Source organism: Rhipicephalus sanguineus, chromosome 1 (assembly GCF_013339695.2).
Source record: "Rhipicephalus sanguineus isolate Rsan-2018 chromosome 1, BIME_Rsan_1.4, whole genome shotgun sequence".
Lineage (NCBI taxonomy): Eukaryota > Metazoa > Arthropoda > Arachnida > Ixodida > Ixodidae > Rhipicephalus > Rhipicephalus sanguineus.
Window position 1 is genome coordinate 243,534,427 of NC_051176.1, and position 16,670 is coordinate 243,551,096.

The following is a 16,670-nucleotide window of genomic DNA, read 5'->3' on the forward strand; positions in this document are numbered from 1 at the left end:
CACCCAGAATGTTCATTTCCTTCGGCGGGTTAACCGCATGAACTGCGCAAGGCAGCAGCAGAAAGGTGTCTATACCATGTAGTAAGACAGAAGATAGTATGGGCAGTTATCGAGCAAGTCTCGCATTAGGCGAAGCCGTGGTACGGTAGGAAACCATCCACACCAGTCTTAAAACGCTATACAGGCTGCGTTAGGACAAGGCAAACGAAGCGATTTCCAATTAGGCCTTCGTTGTGCAGTACAACAACGGGGCAGATCTCTTTCTGGGATGCTTTTCATTTTATCGGTCGTGCCAAGTGACACCGGCGACAGTGGCGCCGACGTTAACGTAAATGACGATGGGCGAACACGGTGAAATATGAAATTACACATTACTTGCATGCCACACGATGGCCCATGACGTGCTTTGCAATCTCGAGAGCTCTCTTGATCGAGCGTCAAGCGTTGTCCACTGCCGCAACCGAGCGAACAAGCTCAACGAAAGATATCCAGGCTCGCGCGCTTTGAGCCACGCGACGCTCTTCTTTTGCCGTGGGCGGCTGGATTGTTCTGAAACCCTCGCTGCCCATTTTTATAGGGGCAAGACTGCGGGCCGCTTCCACGTTGGGACGGGGAGGCGAACCCTCAAACACGGCAAGAAACGTTAACGAATAAAAATATATATAAAAGAAACGCCAGGCCTGCGCGGAAAGCGCAGCACAGTAGCTGCGAAAGCTGGATGAGCGGCATTTCTAGAGCCCGTTATAAACTCTATCGGGGCAACTAATACAAGTGCACTAGCAACGTACCCACTATGCCACAAATCAATTTTTGTGAAGTTGGGAAGCACCCACGACGACATTATTCGTCATTCTGCGGAGAAGCGAGGTACCATCTGTAAGGCATTATGTGCACTTCGTTGATGCGACGGTTGATGACAATGAAGAATTATGGCTGAGCCCTATGTAATGGGTTGCAAGCTTTAAACGACCCACTAGTTACGTAATTCGCAGTGTGTGACGCCCGGTCTTATTTAACTCTCCCACTCTCCCACCACGCTTTATAACATACTTTAACGTGAGAGAGAGAGAGAGAGAGAGAGAGAGAGAGAGAGCGAGAGAGAGAGGGAGAGAGAGAGAGAGGGAATTAACTTTATTGAGACCCTGAGGAAATGGATCATGGGAGCCTTATGGGCTTTCTTGACGACCATTAGAACTGCACTTGCGAGGAACCGACTACGCTATAAATCGTTGTAATTTTTGTGAAGTCGGGAAGCAGCCACTATGCAATTTTTCGTCAATCTGCGGAGAATCGTGGTAGCCGTTAAACACCTGTAAGGTATTATGTGCACTTTGTATGGCTGATGGCGATGAAGAATTCGGGCAGAGCCCTTTGTAATTGGTTGGAAGCATTCAACAACCCACTCGTTGCGCAATTCGCATTGTGTGACGCCTCGTTGTTATTTTACTCTTCTACCACACTACATTGCATATGTTAATGTGGTTCCTTCCCGATATGAAGCCTGTATTGGGTCTTTTTGCGAAGCAGTTTAAAGCAGCGGCATGGACCTGAGGTAGAATACTGGGTTCCTACGCAGAGGTCCCAGGTTCGAACCTTGTTCTATCCTGGATATTCTTTTCTTATTTCTTTTTTTTTTTCGTATTTCGCGCGATAGTGGTTACCGACACCGGCGGCGACGGACAACTAAGGCGCCAAAACCGGCCCTTGTTGTGATCTCATAACAGCTTTCGCTGTAATAAGTGAAACGTTGTCTGTAACCGCAGTTCGCGCCGCCGAACTAGAAAAGGAAAAAAAAAAAGAGACCGACAAAGCTAAATAATATAGAACAAACAACAAAATATAAAATACATATTAAAAATAAAGCGACAAACTTTAGGCGACCTTAATCTTCTATTTAAGTGCCTTGAATGGCGCTAGCCCTTAGCGTTCGGTGACCTTTTGGTTTACTTGGGTAGACATCAGGTTAACTTTGGTCGTCGACTTCCAAAGCTTTTGTGGGTATGTTCATCAAGATGGCACATACCCTCAAGAAAACAGTCTGCTTTTTCAGTGAACTCAGTCAATTACGTTTCATTAATTATCCAGGCAGTTCATTGGTCCTTATCTTTACTAGACATATGTTCCGATACCATATGTATCCTATACCACTACCTCCTTTTTATACAAGTTTTTAGTTTTTATTGGCGGAGGAGGAAGAGGAGAAGGAAACGTTATTTAAAGAAAATTCTCAGGCGAGTTTTATTGGCTTTTAATAACATTCGAACCAACGCTCAGCTTGCGGTTTGCTGCAGGCGAGTTCTGGTGTGCTCATTGAGAAACAACGTCGCCAGGTGCTATCGCCCTTAACTAAAGACTAATCTGTGACTATACGTACATATGCATGTAGTATCTTTAAAATTCTTTGCCTCGTTAGGTCGCTGAATGAAAACACGCGCGGAGCTGCGCTCACATTTCGCATAAGGGAGTATCGTAGTCGTCGGCAATTATTTTTTACCCTGACCAGTTCATGTCCTACGGCTGGTGAACAGGGCTGGGCTATCAGAACAAGCCCACAGCTATACCTGAAAGTGGCCGTTCATCTCCGAGCATCGACACCTGGATCTCTAAGATAAAATTTCCTTGGCCTTTCTCTCTCTCTCTCTATTCACCCATTGTCCAATTATACTCATTATCATCCGCCACATCAATTTGCCGATGCTGGCGATGGCAGCGGCACGCGTCATGACTTTTTAGAAGAAAATAATCATTGTATAATATGGCTATTACTGCTACAGAATTTGATCAGCCACTGCGTTCCTCAGGACCTAATAAAGCTGTTTTTTATTCAGCTCACTGAATGTTGCATATAAAGCTGCAGGGTTGCATATAAAGCAGCTACTAGCCAGACGTAAATTCGGGCATGATATTAGCCAAGGTGATCGGCAACGGCAAACGGTACTTAGAAACAAAAAAAGCTTTGTGAATTAAGTCCCACAATTTTAAAGCAGAGCTGTTAAGGTCGAGCTTGGCCGTGCGTCGTAGAAAGAAAAATATCGTCATGAACCGGCACGCACCATCCCCGTCCTCTTCTTCTTCGCGTCTAGAAGACGCGCGCCGATTTGTCCGGCGATGGGGCAATAACTTGATGGGCAAGAGAACGAGCACAGAGAGAGAGAGAAAGAGAGAAAGAGATACTTTCTTCGCGAAAATATATATATATATATATATTATTTTTTTCGTCGAGGTGAGATTCGAACACGCGTACCCACTATCCGAAGGCGAGCGTCCTGACCACTCGGCTATCCAGGCACGCTGGCAGAGCAGAGCATAGCCTTGAATAGTATGGTACAACAAGGTTGTGGGGAAGGAAAGCGAGGGTGTGGAGGAGAGATGTGAAGGGGAGGGAAAGGAGGATGCGAGAACGAGCACACACACACACACACACACACACACACACACACACACACACACACACACACACACACACACACATATATATATATATATATATATATATATATATATATATATATATATATATATATATATATATATATATAAGCAGAGATATACATAGAAAGAAAGAGAAAGACAGAAAGACAGAGAAATAGACAGATAGAGAAAGAGATAGAAAGCAACATACACAAAAATGATAGAAAAAAGAGAGAAAGCATAACCATGTGTACTACTGTACAGCAAGTATAGTTTGCCGTGTGGCGTAGAAAAACTACCATCTTCATGAACCGGCACGCGCTGTCCTCGTTGTCTTCTTCCTCTTTGTCCTCATCTGCTTCGCTCCCAGAACACATGCGTCGATTTTTTCCACCACCAGTCCACCAGTTCTGTTGTTACGCAGCCTTGCGCGACCTTGTGCAAGCTGCGCTATTTTAATACACATAACCTTTGCCGAAAATTGTCCCTATGAGGATGATTAGATATGAATTAAATAGTAATTTTATTATGCATTTCTATGAATTTGTTATAAGCACAGCACAGTATATTCTATAGTAGTGGGTAGTGTCAGATGATGATGGTTACATTGCTGAGGCATTTAGAGAGAAAAGAAAAGGAAAACGAGGTAGGTTAACCAGATGACCAATCCCCCGCAGTGGGTGTGAGACAAAGTTGAAGGTCAACAAGAACACGACTTTCCGGTTTGCTACCCGGCACTGAGACAGGGAAAATAGGCATTCAAATATAGGCATTCAAAAAAGAGGCAGCGGAATCAGGGAATGGCAGAGGTGTTTTATTAAGTGGTATTAGATCTAGCGCGTACGAGTACAAGAACTGATGACGCTGTTTCAAGCAATGGTGTGACTGTGATGCGTAGCGGTTATGCATGTAATTAAGGGTAACAGGAGGAAGCGCATATGCTTCGAGGACTTTGGTAAAATGATACCAAATGACTAGACGTTCAACTACGTTCTCGCCAATTTGCCTTTTACAGATATCGTTATTTTGTACGCAGTGATCCTTATCAATACAGCGAAGCTTTCTGAGAAGCTACGTTTCTAAAGCGTCTGAAATGCGCTGCTTGTGACTAATAAAAGCGTCGTGAAACATTTGAAATAATACAAAATATTGTATGCGCTATTTCAACCAGTCGCGATGCCAGATAAGAAAGAAAAGGGTAGAACGCTTAGCAATAACGAAGGCTTCGTGCTTAAGCATAACAGAGAAGCTAAGCTTTGCCAGTTTCCATAGAAGAAATATATGTACTTATGTATACTACTACTTAAATGTGACTTGCACGTGGTAAGTCTGTGAGTTAGTTGTACACTCTCCCTACTCTAAGCTCGAACAGGAAGTGAATCGTTATTAACTACTTAAATTACGTTCTGACAGAAGCGCCGAAATGATATCGTTTTGCGCATCCACTCGGGCTCGCGAGCCAAGAGTGGGCTGCGTGAAGGCATCGAACGCGTTGACAATCGCAAAGAGTAAACGCCTTCACCAGGCGCAGTGGGTATGGTTCCCTATCATCCATAGTTCCACATCTACATTTGCCACGAGCACAAAGGAATAAAAAGTTACTCTTCACTTCGAAGATGTAGGCATTTAGCTGCTTAACGAAGTTCCAGCTCCTTTCTTCAGTGCGCTGATTGTTTCGTAAATTTTGAGCGGGTCGACGTCGAACTGAAAGCAGAGACTAATCCAAGACCGAGTCTAAGACCTTTAACATTCTAACAAGCACGGTCACACATAGAAGTGAATCACGGTATTCGACGCAGCCTGAACACGATCGCCTTTGAGAAAAAAAAAACATCGCTTTAAGACGCTTACGTTTTAGCTCTCGAGTTTACCTGCCACAGCCATGAGGCAGTGCGCGTATCCATATTTCATAATAAGCGCAGCCCATGGCGGGCAGCCGAAGAAGCGAAGAGCGCAGGGCACGCGCGCATGAGCACGCGGTGGAACGCGCCCGGCGTCGACTCACGAGCTTCCGAATCAGCTGCCCGCTTCCGTGCAGGATCCGGGCTTTTGTTCTCTCGTTCGTGGATCGCCCAGGACTCCCGGCGCCTGGACTGGACGCGCAAGCCTCGGAAGACGACGTGCAGCGCTCGAAGGTTCTGTGGCGTCGAGCGAAGGTGGGTGTCGGATTTGATAGTGGCCGTGGAAGCCGACTGCGTTAGGCTTGCTGCTCCTTGGCAAGGGCCACGAGCACGGCTATTCGTGCACTGCGCCCAAACCTGCTCCGATACGAGTGTCGCGAACATTTTAAAAGGGGCACCTCACTCCGATTTTGTGCGCCTCTCCGCACGTAGCTCACGCTATACGATGTATCGCTTACGTGAAATGACCAGTTGTGGGCCACCCGGTCTACAATTTGATTCCTTGAACCGTGGACAGTTCCTTGACGGTAACTTCGCGGATTTCGTGCCTCGTTATTTGCGCGGCTATGTACAGTTGTCAGACGCCGAGCCGCCGAGGCGACATCGCCAAACCGCACTACTGATTATAGAATGCAATCGCAATGGTATTTCCTAAATGTAGTGGGGCCCAACTTGAAGAGTTAGCAAATCACATTTTACTCTGCTATAAAAAAACGGCATATTAACAGAGAGGCAAGGCCTGAAGAGGTTACGTGATTTGAGTTCGCGATTGAAATACTACTGAAAGGACGCTGCTGAAAGAATTCTAACCCAAAACAATGTTATCACTCCTTAGACTTCAGGGGTAGCTCTAAGTTTAACGACGACAGAACTGTTTTTATGCTATCCTCTCGCTGGTCTATCTCCCTAATCAATGGGTAAATTCTGCAATACAGTTGATTAAAGTTTAATGTTAGCGTAGCAGTTTATTAATAGGCATGCACCGCACTCTTTGTTCAGATTGCGGTCCTAGCAATCCTCACCGAAGTCCACGTGCGCTGGTCAATCGGGAATACCTGGTAGCACAAAAAGGCGTCGTGCAAGTGTTTCTTCGGGTCTTCCGTAATCACCTCTCATTAGGTAAGGTTATGTACGAGGGTAATAATATTAATTTGTGGGGTTTAGGTGCCAAAACCATGTTTCGATTGAGTCACGCAATAGTGAGGGACTCCGGATTGATTTTGTCCGCCTGGGCTTCTTTACCGTGCACCTAAATCTAAGTAGAAGGGTGTTCTTGCAATTCACCCCCATCGAAATGCGACCGCCATCGCCGAGAATCGCACCCGCGCCCTCGAGCTTGTCAGCGCGACAGCTAACCTGCTAAGCTACTACGGCGGGTCTCTAGTAGTTTTCCTTCGTGTGCTACCCATGTTAGACAAGAAGCTGTGTTTATTGAAACCGCAACGCGGAGACTGAGCACCTGGGCCTATATTAACCCCAAAAGTTCTTGAGCTATAGTGCTTGTTTTCTATTGTCATCGTACTATGTTTAAAGGGCCCCTAAACAGGCTATGAAAAAAAAAAAAAAAACCAGTGTGCTATTCTCTCTTGGCGTTTCTCGTATTTTTGGCGCCCTTCGTGAGGACAGAACGGTGATCCACATGACGTCCTCAGGGCACATAGTCTCGATTGGTCCACATACGAGAAATATCAGTTGTGAATTTTTCATACTCTGCTCTTCCATGCAGTCCCTCACCCGTTTTTTCCTTGGCTCGCATGACTGTCGTGCGCGATCAACTGATTCCACTTCATTTGGTGTGTTTCCACCTGCGGAAGCGGAGTCAACAGCGTGTAGCCGACAAGCGCGAAATCCTGATAGGCTCGACGATCAATGCTGACATTGTACAGGTGCTTTATGAAGAAATAAGTGGCGAGGAGGAGGTATGGCCTGTAGGATGGGTAGTGAAGGCGAGAAAGGAAACACTCACTCGTTTTTGAACTCGGAGTGCTTTAGGGCATTTAACGTTGCTTCCTTTCCTTTGGTACTCTGGAACTGTTCGTACGAGAAAGCTCCAGTCATCTCTAGACATATTAGTGCAGGCGGCCCAGTGAATGAAACAAAACCCTTACGAATAAGGGCTTACATTCGCATGAACAACTTACGGTAGAATTATTCGTGACAGAAATGATCGATCAGTGCTTAAGCTGGACGTATTACGGCCAGAGAAAGCTAACAGGCGCCGTCAAGCATTGAGAATTCGGCACGATAAGCTTTCTGAAATCCTGATGCCGAGTTCACAAAACCGTTAGTTCGCAAGCGCTGTTTCCCACTGGCCGGCAGTCTTCGCTAATATATCGGCCGTCGTGAATAGCTCACATCTGACCTTACGAGAGTTCTCGCGAAATTAATTTCTGTGCTGCTTGGGTTGATAATCACAGGAAGCGGCAGCTGCAACTGCATTATACCTTACGTTTTTCGACGAGTTGCCATGCACATACATACATGCGACGTTTACCGAGAGCAAATATGGAAGTTTTCGCTCCGAAAACATGTCGGGTCCACTCTCGTTCAAGTTTCCAATATAGGCGCGCAGAGACGGTTTTATGAACTTGATTTGTTTTTTTTTCAGTTAATTGCATTCTGTTGACGTCAAACCTTTGTATTGCTAAATTACCGGATACGCCGTATATTCGATGTGCATGTTTACATGCAGTTATGAACCTAGAGCTCGTGTTTTCTTTTTTCTTCAGAAACAACGACGCGGGTGTCCAAAGGCTCTAGGCATTCCAGCTTGCCCAATGAATAAGCGATGAACAAGCCACGGATAGCTCTATGTGCCGTGCTCTGGATTTCCATCAGTGCCTCAGCAGGCGCTGTGGATCACTTGACAGAGACATGTACGTATCTCCTTTAATACGATTTGCATGCCGCGTGACTCGCTCAGAGTACCCCGACTGCAGGTGACAGCAAAGAAGTAGTACACCAGTCACAGAAACGCTGGAAGTAATGAAGTGGCAAGAGTCGCACTTCCTAGCTAGGCATGAATCACATAGAGTCCATATATCAAAGGCGACCGATTTCTCTTTAGATTGACTGAAGACGGCTTTTGGCCAATCAGTTCAATAAGACTGCGTCTTGACGCCGTGAAAGTGACGTCGGCTTTGTAAGGTTGTGCGCGCGGTGACTTGGTGAGGTCACCGTTGCAATTGTAGGCGTGCGCACGGGAGGAGGTGGGGAGGGGGGAATTAAGCTAATTATCTAAGCGCACATACTGTAAATCAGGAAGCCAAGCCAGTGATATGCAACGCGTCCCACATCATCGCTCTATACATTTGGAAATAATTCTGAAACTAGCACCAGTTTGGGAAAGTCAATACGGTAAAAATGCACTGGTGGTTCAGTTACTTAAAAAAAATACTTTGAATGTACTGAGACTCAAACGTTAGTTGAAAACCAGTGCACTTCATCGCAAACTTTGGGAACCTATGGCTTGAAACTAGTGTAATCGTCAAACTTTGTGCCGAGTGGATGTGACTTTCGAAGTCACCAGGTACAATTCGTGAAATGCAATACTTTCCGTGAAGTGTTTAGTTGATTGCAAATTATTACAATACTGATTTTTATTTCTCGTGGAAATAATGCCTGCCGCTGAGCTAGTTAAAAAATTGGGTTTTTGCAACACGTCACGGGTTATGTTCAGTATTTACGTTACAAGGATCAATAAAGAAAACGCGCTATACGCACTTCCCCTCTTCGTTATGACCAGCGACGGGTGTCACCCATGGCATAACGAAATGGGTGTGTCGCTCGTATTTGTTTCTCATTGAAACCGATCATTTGCGCTGCCCGAATCTTCGATAATCAACTTAATTAACATTTTTTGCATAACAGTCGGCCCTTGGCTTCATCTTTGTGGATACTTTCTGAACGCCAGTAATCACCTTGCTTGTATCAGAGCAAAGGTTACTTCGTTGATAGTAATAAAAATGTTCGGTGGTTTTCGTGTCCTTCAGGCGACAGAGGTAAACATCTACAATGGGATAGTGACATTTCGTCAAGAAACCAGCCACTTCCTTTAGAGGATTAACTTATCCAGTGTGTGTGTGTGTGTGTGTGTGTGTGTGTGTGTGTGTGTGTGTGTGTGTGTGTGTGTGTGTGTGTGTGTGTGTGTGTGTGTGTGTGTGTGTGTGTGTGTACACAGTGTGTGTGTGTGTGTGTGTGTGTGTGTGTGTGTGTGTGTGTGTGTGTGTGTGTGTGTGTGTGTGTGTGTGTGTGTGTGTGTGTGTGTGTGTGTGTGTGTGTGTGTGTGTGTGTGTGTGTGTGTGTGTGTGTGTGTGTGCGCGCGCGCGCGCGTGTGTAACCAACCACTATTGCTGCCGCAACAGTGGTTGGTTATTTATTGTATTCATTTAAGGTTACTCACCTTATACATGTCTTCCATAACTGTTCTGTTAAAAATTTTTACGCTTTCCGCCAAACACGTTCAATATATATACATATATTTCAAGCAAACAGCGCAATTCCTCAGACGGGCACAAAACCACAGAGAACGACACGGGCTGATTTTGTCCCTGTCTGAAATCGCGCTGGTTCCTCATACGATATGCATAGGCAACTAGCCCAAAGTTTGGCATTGCTACGTTCAATATGTATGATTTCAAATTTAGCGCGCGGATATTGCACGATTTGCGTGCATTCAAATAACGGTTTTGCGACGTAAAAGCAACGCGCCCAGCTTTAGACGTGCAATGTTTTAGACAGCTTTTAAGCATGTAGACTTATTTATTTAGGACCACTCGAACTGCGTATTTAACCCACTCATACATAAAGAATTGTGAGTGGCAGAAAAAAGTTTTTGGGTTCAGATATTGATAAACATACTCCAGACTGAAAGAAAATAAATTTGCTGAATTTTTCCAACCCATAATAAAGGTAAAATGATGTGTCCTTATTTGAGGACAACGGAGCTACGCTACAAACGTGCTTCACAGAAGTTACATTTGCACTTCAAGGAATTCGTTGTAAAAACAGCATGTAATGCAGTATAAACGCATATTTCTTGAAAACGCTTGTTCGTTCTTTCCGTCAAAACAAACGACAACTGACCACATAACAAGAGATACAAATTTTACAGCCGAAACTATTTTCTTTGCGCCAGTATTCCTTGCTGTGATTGTGCGATATAAGTGGCCTTAGCTGCAACTAGGTTATGTGTAAAGATTCGAAGTATTGAGGACATAGTGGTACATTTCACCATAGGTCGGCAAAAATTTTGAGCTCACTCAGACTCACTAAAGAAATATATTTTGCTCTGAGGACTCACTCAGACTCAGACTCGCCAAAAATTACCTCAACCGGACTCACTCGGACTCAGACTCAGTAAGCTCTTTCGCAGCCGGACTCACGCGGACTCACTCACAAACGTATTACTCAACCGGACTCAGACTCAGACTCACGGCCCTATCTGAGTCTGAGTGAGTCTGAGCGAGTCAATTCATGAGTGAGTTTGCTAATCTATGCATTTTACTGGTCGAAGAATTCCATGTGCTTGGTACGAAAAAATCACTGCGGCGACGCTAGGTATACTTCTGCTCGGTGTTGTTCGGAAAGTGGTCGCCACGATAAAATCCTATCTCATCGCTCACGTCATACTGCGACCTCTTATCTATAGGAAGGAGATTCGCTAGGACGGCCCCGTCGCTTGCGTTCTTGCGCTATATCACTGCGATAGACGAGAGCTATGGGTAACCTACGGCAGAACTGGAGGTGGTCCATTGTATATTGATCTTCTTTGAGCCACTTTGACAGAATTCATGCGTTCACAACAATTGCTTTGAGAAGGTGACAAAACATCCTCAGGCAGCCCCTCCTGTTTCGAACGTCATTCCTGTGTAGGGCCACTATAGATTCCATGCGGTACACTCCGCCCTTGTGTTTATAAACTTCTTTGAAGAAAGGCCTCGGCATATCAATTATGCATATGTATTTGCAACTGTACCGCCTCGTCATCCCTTCAGGCTCCCGGTCAGCATAGCTAGATACAACATGAACAAGGGAAATTCAGCCATTTTGTTGCAGTTATGTTATCACTCGAAGTGCTTCCTCGTCCGTCACACTTCAGTTCTTTCAGGGGCTTCAGTTTAACATCTGCTTTTCGAAACTTGCTTCTAAAAGAAATGCTTCTAAATCTTCGTGCACTGCCACTGCACAACGCAACGCCTGCCGCATAGTGTCCTCAAATGAGCACAGCTGCACTCGTGTTTTTCTGACGTCAGCTTTCATTAAAAAAGGCCGAAAACATCTTTGTGCCCTTAAGGTAAGACTGGACATGCTTGACACAAGAAGATTTATCGCAAAAACGAGCACGTCTGCCGTTCACAATTCTTTTTTATTTCGACAACTACTACTGAGAGATTTCCTGCTGTTTAGCGAGGATAAATTAAGTCACATTGTTTAACATGGACATTCGTGACATCTATGATATACTTCTAAAACCTTCTCTCCTTACTTGAGGACATCGTGGAGGAATGAAAGGAATAATCGCAATTCAATGTCCCTTATTAATCTATATCCAGGTGCCCTCATATGAGGCCGCTATGCATGAGAGGGTTAACACGCCTGTTTCAGGTTGTCATGCATTTAAACCACGGAGAAAGAATAGTTCCTAACTTAAATCCGCTTACAGCTGTTACTGGAAATATTGTTGATGCAATAAGTATACACGTGCCATATCTGTGTGCTGTGGTCGTACGAATACACTTAGCAATATCGAGCTTGATTTTCTATTTTGAGCGCTAGTCGACAATCGCTCACAAAATCTATTTTAGACTTTGTTTAGCTTGACTATAGATGTTAATGTAAGCAATACAATCGCCAGAAAGATAATATAATTGTTGCGGTTTAACGTCCCAAAACCACGATATGATTATGAGGGACGCCGTAGTGGAGGGCTCCGGAAAAATCGACCACCTGGGGTTCTTTCACGTGCACCTAAATCTAAGCACACGGGCCTCAAGCATTTTCGCCTCCACCGAAAACGGGGCTGCCGCGGCTGGGGTTCGATAATCGCCATAAAGAAAAGAGCGAATAGGAGTATTAATCTTTATGTTAGAGCGTACTAAATGAGCCTTTGTCAGGAGCGATAGATGCGGAGGTGGCACCGTGTTTTGGCAAAGTTCGATACGGTCACATTTTCGGAGACCGTGCGTGCGTGTTCAATAAACGTGAAACGGTTGGAATTACGCTTCGTTAAAGGCATCCTGATAAGTGGTGAATAAATAATCACCTCTCGTTGCAGCGAGCCTTGAAGAAAGAAGAATATCATCGTGCGACCAAGATGTTCTATTCACGTTCACTAATGAGTGCGAGAAAGTGTTCAACGATGTCATAACGTCGTCGCCAGAAAACGATACCGTCAAGTGCAGGTACGTGAAAGGGCGTACAGCTGCGTTACGTGCACCTGTGGCCTGAGCCACACGGCAACTTAGCGTTACCCTCCGTGTAATTCTCGCTCAGAATAGTTCTGGTTTGAGACTTATTTTGAGGTAGGGCGCATGCCGACTAAGCAGAAAAGTGAAATTGTACAGTGATATTTTAGTGTACACGCAGGGTGAACAGTTCTAGCGCAGTTCTTTAGAGAGCGGACATACCAATATTGTGTATTAATGACCAACTAAGGATTAATTTTCAGGCAATGGGCTTATCAGCGCCACTCAAATGGCTCTCAGTTCCACAACCGTTCCGGCGCTCACTTTATTACTTCATTACGCAAGAAGTAGCCGCCTATTTATTTTTTGTTTTGTTTTGTTTCCGCAACACCTCAGAGTATTCCAAGGTGCATCTATTGATCCGCAGTGTTATAGGTCGAGTAGCGTTGCGAAAATAACGTCGAGGCTGCAGGTAAGAGTCCCGTAGTCGCATTCCGATGTGGGGCAGTCCACCTTAGCAGCCCGCATCAATAACCCCAGGTAATCGAAGTTAATGTCCACGCCCCGCAAAATGGTATATGGCAATACGTTGTAGCTTTTGACGAAAAAACTACCAATCAAGATTAGCGAGCCCTTCCACTGGAGCACTTTGCTGAAGATAGCAGCTTAATTTAAGCGCATATTCTGCTGGGGAACACAGTGACAAAGAAAAAATAGCGGCTTCCACTTCTTTAAGATGACCTGACATGGGATGCTGCGTCTTACAGTTACTTCAAGACGTTTCACAGCTGTGTCCACGACGCACTGCGGTCAACAAGATGCGATGGGAATTCAGAAATAACGGACAAAGCCCTTGCCAACGTTGAGCAGCACAGGTTTGCGAATAGACTGAACTGCGACAAAGGTAAGCTTTCACAATAATCACTTCAATACTATCGCAATTTCGCCACTTCGCCAGAACGACTGAAGCGTTTGCAAGTTGCCACAAGATCCTGAAGTTTTGGCAATGTGGGCATTTCACTTCCAATTCTAACGGCCCAGCACGACGGCGTCTTGTTTGGTTTTCTGCAAAACATTCAAGTTCTGCGTAACACGCGGCTCACGGGTTTCTTGAGCAGCCTCCTCCAAGTTCCAGGGGTCGTAATCACAAAGGCTCTTCTTCGTAATGACTTGGTGCCACTGGCTGGTCGTCGTCGCTAGTATGTGGATGCCCTCATTTGTATTCATTAGCGAGACGCGAAAGTTCATTTAAGGTTAAATACACCCGGTTAACGTTACACCATGCAGGTGTTTCAGAACGCCTTTCATTACACATAGAGGCGCATCATCTCGTGAGGCAACACGACGAACCTAATTTGCGTCGCGTATTTCACAGCAAACGTCAGCCATCAGACACGACTAGGTATCTCTTTGCAGACAAAAATAGTTTCAACAAGTTCTTGCATCAATTTTATTACTTAGAAACATCTCTAAGAGAGAAAAGTTACGTTGAGCCTACAAGCTGTTCAGGCTGCAATGTATCCGAATCGTACGCTTCTGATACATGCCGTATTTTGTCATTGGCTAATGATGTAAATGAATGAGCCGATAACAATATCAAATAAACATTTTACCGTGACAATTGTCCTAATGGCGAAGGCTGTCAAGTTCTTACCTGTAAACCCTGCTGCTGTTAAAACCATGCTTGAAAAACTAAAATAGATGCCATCTGTGCTGGTTTTACTAAACAACAATTAAAAAAAAATAGAACTGATTCTTAGTGTTCTTATCAGACGAGAAAAAAAAGTAACGACAATGACTTGCAACGTGCAAAGAATGTATTACTAAGATTTTGTAGTTCATTAAAGTGGTAGATGAATACTTATTCGTGCGAATCGGTACTTGATATCAAAGCTGCACAGCTTTGTTTCGAGATGCTTTGCCGAGACTGGGTCACCGGGTTTTACGAAACAGTGTCGCTTGGCTGTCACATTACCTCTGTCCCCTCCCCCCACTCTCCTCATACACGCACACGTATATTTGTGCGTAATTTACCACGCTCAGGAACTTCAAGCTTTCGGGTTCTATACAAAAAAAAAAAAAAAAAGGCAGATCCCACGCCTTGTGGGAATTGGTTTCATGCGAAGCGGTCGGCGAGTAAATGTCTATGCTGCATTTTTTTTTTGCTTTGAGCCAAGCGTTACGAGGTGGATCGACGTGTTTTAGTAAGTGTAGTAGTTTTGTGCACATCGTGGGCTTACCAGGAACGTCGACTACACTGCGTTTAAAGGGTAACTTACGGTCTGACGTAACGTCAGCACTTACGTTAGAGCAGAGACGTCAGTATTATCGAAACGGTCGAAATAATTTAACGGTTTTTATTCTGCACTATGTTGTAGAACATGATGTCGTTTTTGGCGACAGTGCCCGAAGTGCACTTTACGGTGCGATGATGTGAGTATCATACGTAACTTTCGTTAGCATATTCCTCCAGGTCGAGCAACGCTTGAATATAGCTTGCTGAATCACAGGAATACGAATGTAATGTTTATTAGACTGCCATAAAAGCGTTGCCGACAATGGAACCACAATTGACGTTAACCGGACATGACGCCTGTATCATAGGAGTACATATGTAATGTTTATTGCTTTGTTATAAAATTAGATAGCCAGCACTGTAACCACAACTGACGTTACACCGACATTACGCCTCCATAGGGTCTTTTTCCAAAGCAGTTTCAAGACCTGGCATGGCTCTGAGGTAGAATACGTGACTGCCACGCAGAATGCTTTAGTTCGATTGCTGCTGGGATCCTGTTTTTTATTGTTTGCATTCGCCGGATCAGCGCTGCCGATGTCGGTTTCTCTTAACGCTCTCACATTTAAATTACCAATGTCTGTTCTCGTCGTTCCTGAGTAGATAAACTCTCCATCGCCTGTGGCGCATGCCCGCATACCGCGGCCCGTGGTATACGGGTATGTGGCACACGTGTCTGGAGGAAAAGTCTGACGACGTACGAAGGCAGGATTTTAGGGGCGAAGCTCCTTAAGGCGGCACCCGTTCGTCCCTCGTAGTCGTCGTCATCGTAGTAGTCCGTAACAAGTCTTACGCTTTGACCTCCAAGGTGGTGCCGGTGGGAGATTTCTCCTGTGCGTTGTTGAACAATAAAAAATTCGCAGCGTGCGCGTTAACTAAAAGCCGAATTCTTCTGTCTCTCATTCCCCATTAGCAGCCATTGGCATGTTCCAGTAGGAAACGTTAGTAGAAGTAGAAGTGAAAGTGTTAGCTAAAAGCCGACTTCTTCTGTCTCTCATTCCCATTAGCAGCCATTGTTTACCTCCAAGGTAGTGCCTGGTGAGATTTCTCCTGTGCGTTTTGTTCAAAACGCCGTTGATTGATGAAATAAACCAACGAAAGACGCCAGATGTTTTGTAAAAGCAGAACGAAAGAACGCCAGATGTTTTTCTTAAAGTGTAGTAGTAGTAGTTGTATGTAGCCACCTCGCCCGATCGTCAACGGGCGAGGTGGACCGGCAACGGCGCGAGGACCCTGCCGTACGAGAGTTAAATCACACTAAAAGACATACTTTGCGGGCGATACACTCTAGTGAGCTTTCAACTTTTCGTCTTAACGTACATGATAAAGAAATTATTTCTACGAAAAACGCAAGGCACACCTTGAGCAATATATTTGGTTTTGGGACGCTAAATGGAACCATGAGGCGATGCGAAGCCGGAGCACTTGCACGATCTCGTTCCGTTGGCTTTCGTTGGGCATGCTACCGACCTCGCGTCGTGGAACGCGCGTCCTGTCTTCCCTCTAGCCTTGCCTTTAATTCGCACAGGGCGAGCGGGGAATGCGGTCGCTCTTGGCGCTCTTTCGCTCGGGAGCGGACTTCTTCCTTGCATTTCACCGATCACAAGTGATAATGAAGGGACCACGTAAACCAACAGTACAATAAAAGTTTGATGT